General features: G+C 40.4%; 1 long non-coding RNA gene across 1 annotated transcript; it reads left to right on the top strand.

Annotated features, from left to right (window-relative positions):
* Nucleotides 1–817: 817 nt before the first annotated feature.
* Nucleotides 818–4,110, top strand: LOC145432023 (uncharacterized). The gene is made up of 2 exons (XR_013912367.1): nt 818–3,850; nt 3,934–4,110. It is a non-coding gene; the product is annotated as an uncharacterized LOC145432023 (long non-coding RNA).
* Nucleotides 4,111–7,297: the final 3,187 nt, after the last annotated feature.

Genomic DNA, 7,297 nt, shown 5'->3' with positions numbered 1-7,297 from the left:
GGAAAAATAACCAATTTTGCAGTCAAGATAAAACATTTTTACTTCACTTTAACACTGTTCTGAGTGCATTAGTGTCTAATGTAATGGTGCTGCCAAGCTGGTAAAATAAGCCTGAAGTTCTGTCTAAACACATAATAAATCTATCTTGTGTTATTATCTGTACTTTTGTATTCTTAATATGTTTTGCCTACTAACTGTAAAGATTTAAAACTATGTGCTTGTTCATGGAAATTGATATCTCAAAGTTAAATCTTGACATTTATAACCATCTGAAATCAGACAGGTAGTCAGTCACTTGAGTCAGGGAGTTTTTATAAGTCAGTAAATCAGACAGCTTATTACTGAGTCAGTTGGTCAATCAGTCAATAACTTAGCCATTCATCCAGTCAGTCAGCTAACTTGGCTAGTCAGCCATCCTGGCCGTGTCTGCTCTCTTACATAAGCAGGGCGACAGATGCTGAATCATCAGCTGCCCGCTGGAATGCTTTCTCTACCCAGAGGGTGCCAGGAGGAAAGTCAACGCACACGCACACATGCACTCATGCACGCACGCAGACACACACACACACGCTACTGAAAAATGCACATACATACACTTGGCTATCTGTGCGCATTCATGCAAAAACTGTGCACATAATGGCATGCATGTACAAACACACACACACACATACTGTGTGTCATGCACTATTTCACATGGGAGTCAGTCCAGAGGGAAGATGTAAAAGAGAGAGAGAGTGAAACGAAGTGAAATAGAGGGACGAGAGAGAGAGAGAGTGATGAAGTGTGAGAGAGGTTGAGAGTGACACAAAAAGAAAGACAGGCTTACAGATAGACTGACAGAGAGTTCAAGAGAAAAGGAGAGAGAAGAAAGAAGAGTGAGATCTTCCCTCAGCTGTCTGTGAAGGTTTAGATGTGGTTTAAAGGGCTTTTCATGTTATGCAACTTTGAAGATGAAGCGTTTGATGTTTAGTTTGCTAGTTTGTTAGCTATTGGATTAATCTCTCTACCATCTACCTCTCTTTCCCTGCAATTTATCTGATTAGCGTTCGGAGCTTGCGTCACCCTCTTTTTGCCTTTGTCTAGAATGATACTCGGAAGGGTGTTTTTCAGTGTCTCTTCAGAAACTTGGCACCTATCATCTATTTATGGGAGAAGCAATTGAAACTGGAATAACGCTGCTATTTGCCCGCCTGTCTAGCCTTTCAAAAACACGACTGAAATGCTGATGGAACAATGACAACTATTTCTCCCTTTTTTCTCCCCCCTTCTCATCTCCCCGTTTCTCTCACTACTTCTTCCAATCTCGCCTCTCCACGTCCCCTCAGCATGGGTGATTCATTTGTCTCCAACACAATATAGCACAACATGGGCTCGCCGCAGTCCATATTGTCACAATACTTATTTGTTGAATGCTGAGGATTTCATAAATGTATTTCCACACTCTCTCCTCCCAGCATTTTCCTCCTTTGCCCTTTGTCTTTTCCCCTCTTTCACTTATTTCCCTTTCTCTATAGATGCAACACGCTCTTTCTTAGCTTCTCCCCCATTTCTATCTCCCGCTCCATCTTTTCCATCCCTCTTTTTTCCCCCTCTCTCATCAGAGGAATGTAAGAATAGAACAGGGGAAGCCCTCTCACCTCTCTCTGCACGTCGGCTAATTAGCATATTCATGAGAGGTTCCATAAATTATACATGAGATCCGGAGGGGAAACAGAGGCAGAAGAATGAGACGTGGACACACATTCTTACACATTAACGCACACACATGCACGTGAATTCACTCTCTTATGCAGGTACGCACACACACATTCTCACTTACTCCTCACCTCACACCCTCTCTCAATCACACGCCGCAGACTGTGAGATACAGACAGGTAATTGGTGAGAAAGAGTACAGTACATTGACAGTGTGCAGGGGAGACGATACACACAATATTGAAAAGGAGAAGTAGAAGTCACTCTTAGTCAAATAGAAAATGCAGCGCACAAACAGCCACAATGCTCAGAGTGGCTGTATTTTTCGCCACACTCAAAGGTAAGAGGGTTTAGCCACTAAGTAATGTTAATGCAGCCAGAGTCGGTGCTAAAAGGAAAATGTAAAAAAGATACTGTTAGATTAAGACAAATTCTGAGGCGATAGAGGGAAAACTAAATGGCTTAAATGTCCCAGGGATTATTCCAAAATGTGGTCCCTATATTAGAGGGGAAAAAATACTGCCTGAATAGCTGGAATGCAATTAAAGTTTAGCTGGTTGTTGTCTTTTGCTCAGGAAAGAGCCTTTAAGTTATTTACAATCCTTCACATTGTACCATATTTGTTTTAAATCCAATTAATGTGTTTTTCTCTCTTACATGATAGATTTCCCAATTTGGAGCCAGATTCTGACTCAGCACCCTGACAGAAGACTAGACATCTTTATCCACATTTACATATGGTCCAAAATAAATGCAGTGAGATGAAAGCTGACAGGAGACTGGAAAGGCTCCAAGAAGTGTGCTCTTTTGGATCAAAAGGTTTTTCCATTATATATAACATCATCACTGAAATAAAAAATAATGGTTTTGCTTTATGAGATTACCGAGGGGAAAATTGATCTGGTTAAACTTACCAATACATTAGCACAAAAAAAAGATATTAAGGAAATTGTTTTGTTGTTTTCTTTTTTGTTTTGTTTTGTTTTGTTTTAAAGACATACCAAGCATGTTGATCTATAAAATTTTACAAAACTATGGCACAATTAAGAGCCTGTTATAGCTCAGATTTCCTCATATTGCTTATTTTCTCTAACCGCAACCTACTAGTTACACATATAAAGAAAACTAGGGTTATGATCTGTACTTAATAGTTAATTAATTAATTTAAAAAATACAGTACACCTCATATGTGTGTGTGTGTGTGTGTGTGTGTGTGTGTGTGTGTGTGTGTGTGTGTGTGTGTGTGTGTGTGTGTGTGTGTGTGTGTGTGTGTGTAAAACACCTTTATTCTTCAACACAGCCTGAACGCTTGTCCTGAGCTCTTGTCATGTCTTTAAATGACATGTCTTTTTGAAGACGGCTGTAGCACTCTTTGTTGTATCTCTCCTAATCTCCTCCACACATATTGACAATCAAAAAAAGTTCAATTCTAGCCTGTTGCCACTGACTGTCAGTGCAGTTTTTGTATAATTTTCTAAGACCTTTGCATATTACTGTAACACTCTGACAGAAGTTAAATAAATTATGTGGATTCCTACATGATTCCTACGAGATTTCTCCTACTGTATTTTTAAGCCAAAGCATTTTTAACACTTCTTGATTATTACAGCAGAAATCAGAAAAAATTCTGTTCAATCAACTCTTCATCACACATAAAAGGCAGGTATAACTAAAAGGGGAATTAGTCTGTATCTCAGAGGAACACATATTTATTGGTTATACTAGGCATAGTTTACACATGTATAAATAAAACCACGTTTAATTTACACATTTCAAAAAGTAAGATCTCCTCCTTTCAATACAGACTCCAGATCTGTCACGGACCCAGCTCTGGAGGACTCGGGGTCCGTGAGCAGTTTTGACTGTTGATATTGTTGTTATTATTATTTTGGTGATGTGTGTGTTTTTCTGCACTGTGCTGTGTTAGTCTGTGTCCCACTCATATGTATAGGCAGGGTATGGGTGTGTATGTCTGCAGGTGTGGCTGGAGGATGGAGCTCAGCCACCTGCAGGCCTGAGGGGTGTGGCCCTGCGGAAGGACTGGCCACACCTGAAGTTCATGCCACACCTGTTGGTGATCAGGGCTCGTCGGGGGAGCTACTTAGGAGAGAGTTGGAGCTCCCACCGGGGCGGGATCATTAAGCTAAGACTCCAAGTCAGTGTGTAGCATTAGGAAGTGCGGATCGTGTGTGTGCGCGCGGGTTCAGTGTTAACGGCTGCTTCTGTATTGTCCTGCAGGTGAAACGAAGGACCAGAAGGGCAGCACGCACAGGGTGTGCAATAACACAACAGCGGGGAGCACGAGCACGAGCACAGACGTCGGAGGGAAGCACGCACACGGGGTTCGAGGGAGCAATGGGGAGTTATTGTGTTTACAGCTTTCCACTGTAAATAAAGAGCACTGTTTGCATCGCAGAGTCTGCGTTTTGGGTCCTCCTTTCCCCACATCCCCACGGTCTGCCAGCGAGACCGTGACAAGATCAATATCAACATTTTAATAACCAGACCAGGCATTTATGCTTTCCATGCCAAAATAACTACACTAAATTTAGATTTCAATGAACAGATGCACAACATCAATAAGATATGCGTACCAAGTACAAAAGGCAGGCCGCTTTTGTGCACATTAGACATCCTTGCTGTTAATTGCTTGCTATCATCGTTTAAGTGTTGTCACAGTTTCTTTATTCAGTAGGAATGATCAAATATAAACAAAATCATGTTAGAATTGTATATTTGTCACTTCATTTGCACTTTTTTGAAGAACTGCAAACAGGTGACAGTCTGTTCAATAAAATAAACTGAAACCTGCACAGTTACATGACAGTCATCATTCCTCTTCATTTGCATTAAGAAAGATGTGCCGAGGAACTAAGTAGATTATATCAGAGCAAGATGTGCTGTTACAGGATAACGCTGTGCATTGCCATTTGTAGATCCATATGGCACTTAAAGCAGACAGCTAGGCATGACTGGATGATGAAATCTCTATTGAAATGGCAATAGAGAACCTGTTGTGGAAAGCAATGAATTTAACCTTGCTGGCATCATAACTGAAAAGGAAAACCATATCATATATATATATATATATATATATATATATATATATATACATATATGTGTGTGTGTGTGTGTGTGTGTGTGTGTGTGTGTGTGTAGTTTTGGTGTATTTCAGAAGTTGGAGCATATTTCCTTTGTCCTCTGCACTGTAGTGTTCACTTAAAAGCTATTCCACTCTTTTCTTTTTCATAAATATGAATAACTAATTCTAAATGTGTGAGAATGTGCGCCTCTGTGTCTGCCTACAAATGTGTGCACGCCTGTGTACATCTGTGTGCTTATGTGTGTATGTGCTCCCTTAGTGCGGGTGGCAGCAGCTAATATCAGATTACGGATGTAAATTGGCAGAGTGGCTCTCTCTCATTATCACTAATAAGACTATGGCCTTGCTCCCTGCTTCCACCCACCACCAACCCCCACCCCCGCCCCCATCTCTCAATGGTCGGTTAAATGAGAGAGAGGTGATCAGAGAGAGTGAGAGTGCGCTAGAAGGAGAGAGCGGAAGAGGGAGAGAGCCGGAGAGAGCTCTGCACCTGAATGCAAACGATTAAGAAAAAAAAAAAAAAGGTCCACATGTGCATGTTGATACATGTTGATACAACACACACTAATGTCAACCGTTAAACACCAATAGCAAAGCTTCACTTCACACTGTCACTCTAAAAATGTCTTAAAAGGAGATTGATTGAATTATGCAGTTTCTCATGTATAGATGATTTTTTTATAATCACCTCTGTAATTAAGCCTTTCTTTCTTTCTTTCTTTCTTTCTTTCTTTCTTTCTTTCTTTCTTTCTTTCTTTCTTTCTTTCTTTCTTTCTTTCTTTCTTATCACTGTCACACATACAATACTGCACATTAAACGGTGCACTATTGTACAAACTTACAATGTGAAAGCATACAAAAAGGTTTGCACGTGTTTGTCTCAGGCAGATATGCATGTATACACACCACCATTCTTCACACATCAATCTCACTACATTACACTTAATGAGACAGATTTATATATAGTCACAAAGATATCTGAGGCAGAACTAACGTTTTCCATACAAACCAGCACAATTATTTTCCCTACTTACTGTCAAAAGTGCTCTGTGCTTTATAATCCTTTATAAGTGGCGAATCACTTTGGTATATGTGTACATCACTGAGCATATGCATTATAATTAACAATGGCAGAAAGAAACTTAAGTTGTTCTAATGACACTGCTGAGTCACCCTCAATGATGTAGCTGATTGGATATAGGGAGCAGTTCAAACAGATCTCTGTAACTCATTCAAACAAGTGCATATGCTTGTTTGGAAATACACAAAGCAACAGAATGCGTGAGTATAAATAAATGTTACAGATTTTATGTATGAATACATAAATATATGTATTTCCTAGCACATAAACCTTGAATGAAGCAAAAATGATCACAAAATTGGGTTTAACCATGTATTAATAACTTTGTTCTAACAAAGAGACTCACTCACAGACCTAATATACTCAATGAATGCAATTGCATTATTTTTTTCCCTCTGTATTTCTCTCGCTCAATGTCTCTGCTTTCCTCTGCGTCTTACTCATCTCTCCACGGACCGTATTCACTCAGTAATTACATTTCAGCCATTATTCTCAGCTGACATTTCTGTACAGTTAATCATGCCCATTTTGCCATCACGTACAGGTCAAAGTGTGTGTGAATGAGAAGGGGGCAAGAGAGGGAGAATAAGAGAGATTCAACCTAAAAGGATGAAACTGCATGTGAATTGTGAGTGCCAGCCACGATGTCTGCTGTTAGCAGCCTCTTGTATATTATTTGCTGCACTTATCCATTTAAAAAAGAGTGTTGGTGATATATGTAATTCTGCATGTGTGTTTGTACTGTTCATCCCTGCACTTCATGACACAATATTAGACCAGGGTAATGATGTGCAAAGTAGTAATGTTCAGCCTTTCACTCTCACCAAGAGGGTCACAACCCTCGGCCTTGGATGCACCCTTGTATACACTTGTTTTTGTGTGTTTATGCGTGTGAGTGTGTTTCAAGCCAATCCGACTGGCGTCTGCTCATTCCTCTATCCACTGCAAGTCGTCTGCTGTCTTTTATTTTGTCTTTAATGACCTATAAAGGGACTGTTACTTTTTAACTAAACCATAAAGCAAGGTCATAAAAGGGGAGTGCAATGCTGGGCAATGGCCAAGCGCTGAGAGAATTGTGTGTCTCAGTGTACGCATTCTTGGGTGCGTGTGTGTTGGCATATGTTACCAGTGTGCCACAATATGTCAAGCTGAATTTCCAACCAAGGTGATATCACAGTCTGAAAGCGCTGTGGATCAGCTATGTGTTAAACGCAAGTCTGTAAATTGATAAAGATACATAAACGTTAACCTTGCTTCACATAGAGATGAGTGGGTGGGTGAGGAGCAGGTCCAAGGCTAGAGCTTTTTTTTTCCAAGCCACTGTCTTGGAGCTGCTGTAGTGGGTGTAGAAAGAACCGAGCCTGGGGCGGCTTCAGCAGCGCTTCGTACATTGAATAAACCCCTTTACAACAACTTGT

The sequence above is a fragment of the Astatotilapia calliptera genome, chromosome 11 (assembly GCF_964374335.1).
Source record: "Astatotilapia calliptera chromosome 11, fAstCal68.1, whole genome shotgun sequence".
Classification (NCBI taxonomy): Eukaryota; Metazoa; Chordata; class Actinopteri; order Cichliformes; family Cichlidae; genus Astatotilapia; species Astatotilapia calliptera.
Note: the sequence above shows the minus strand (reverse complement) of the source record. Positions and strands in the feature narration are given on the sequence as shown.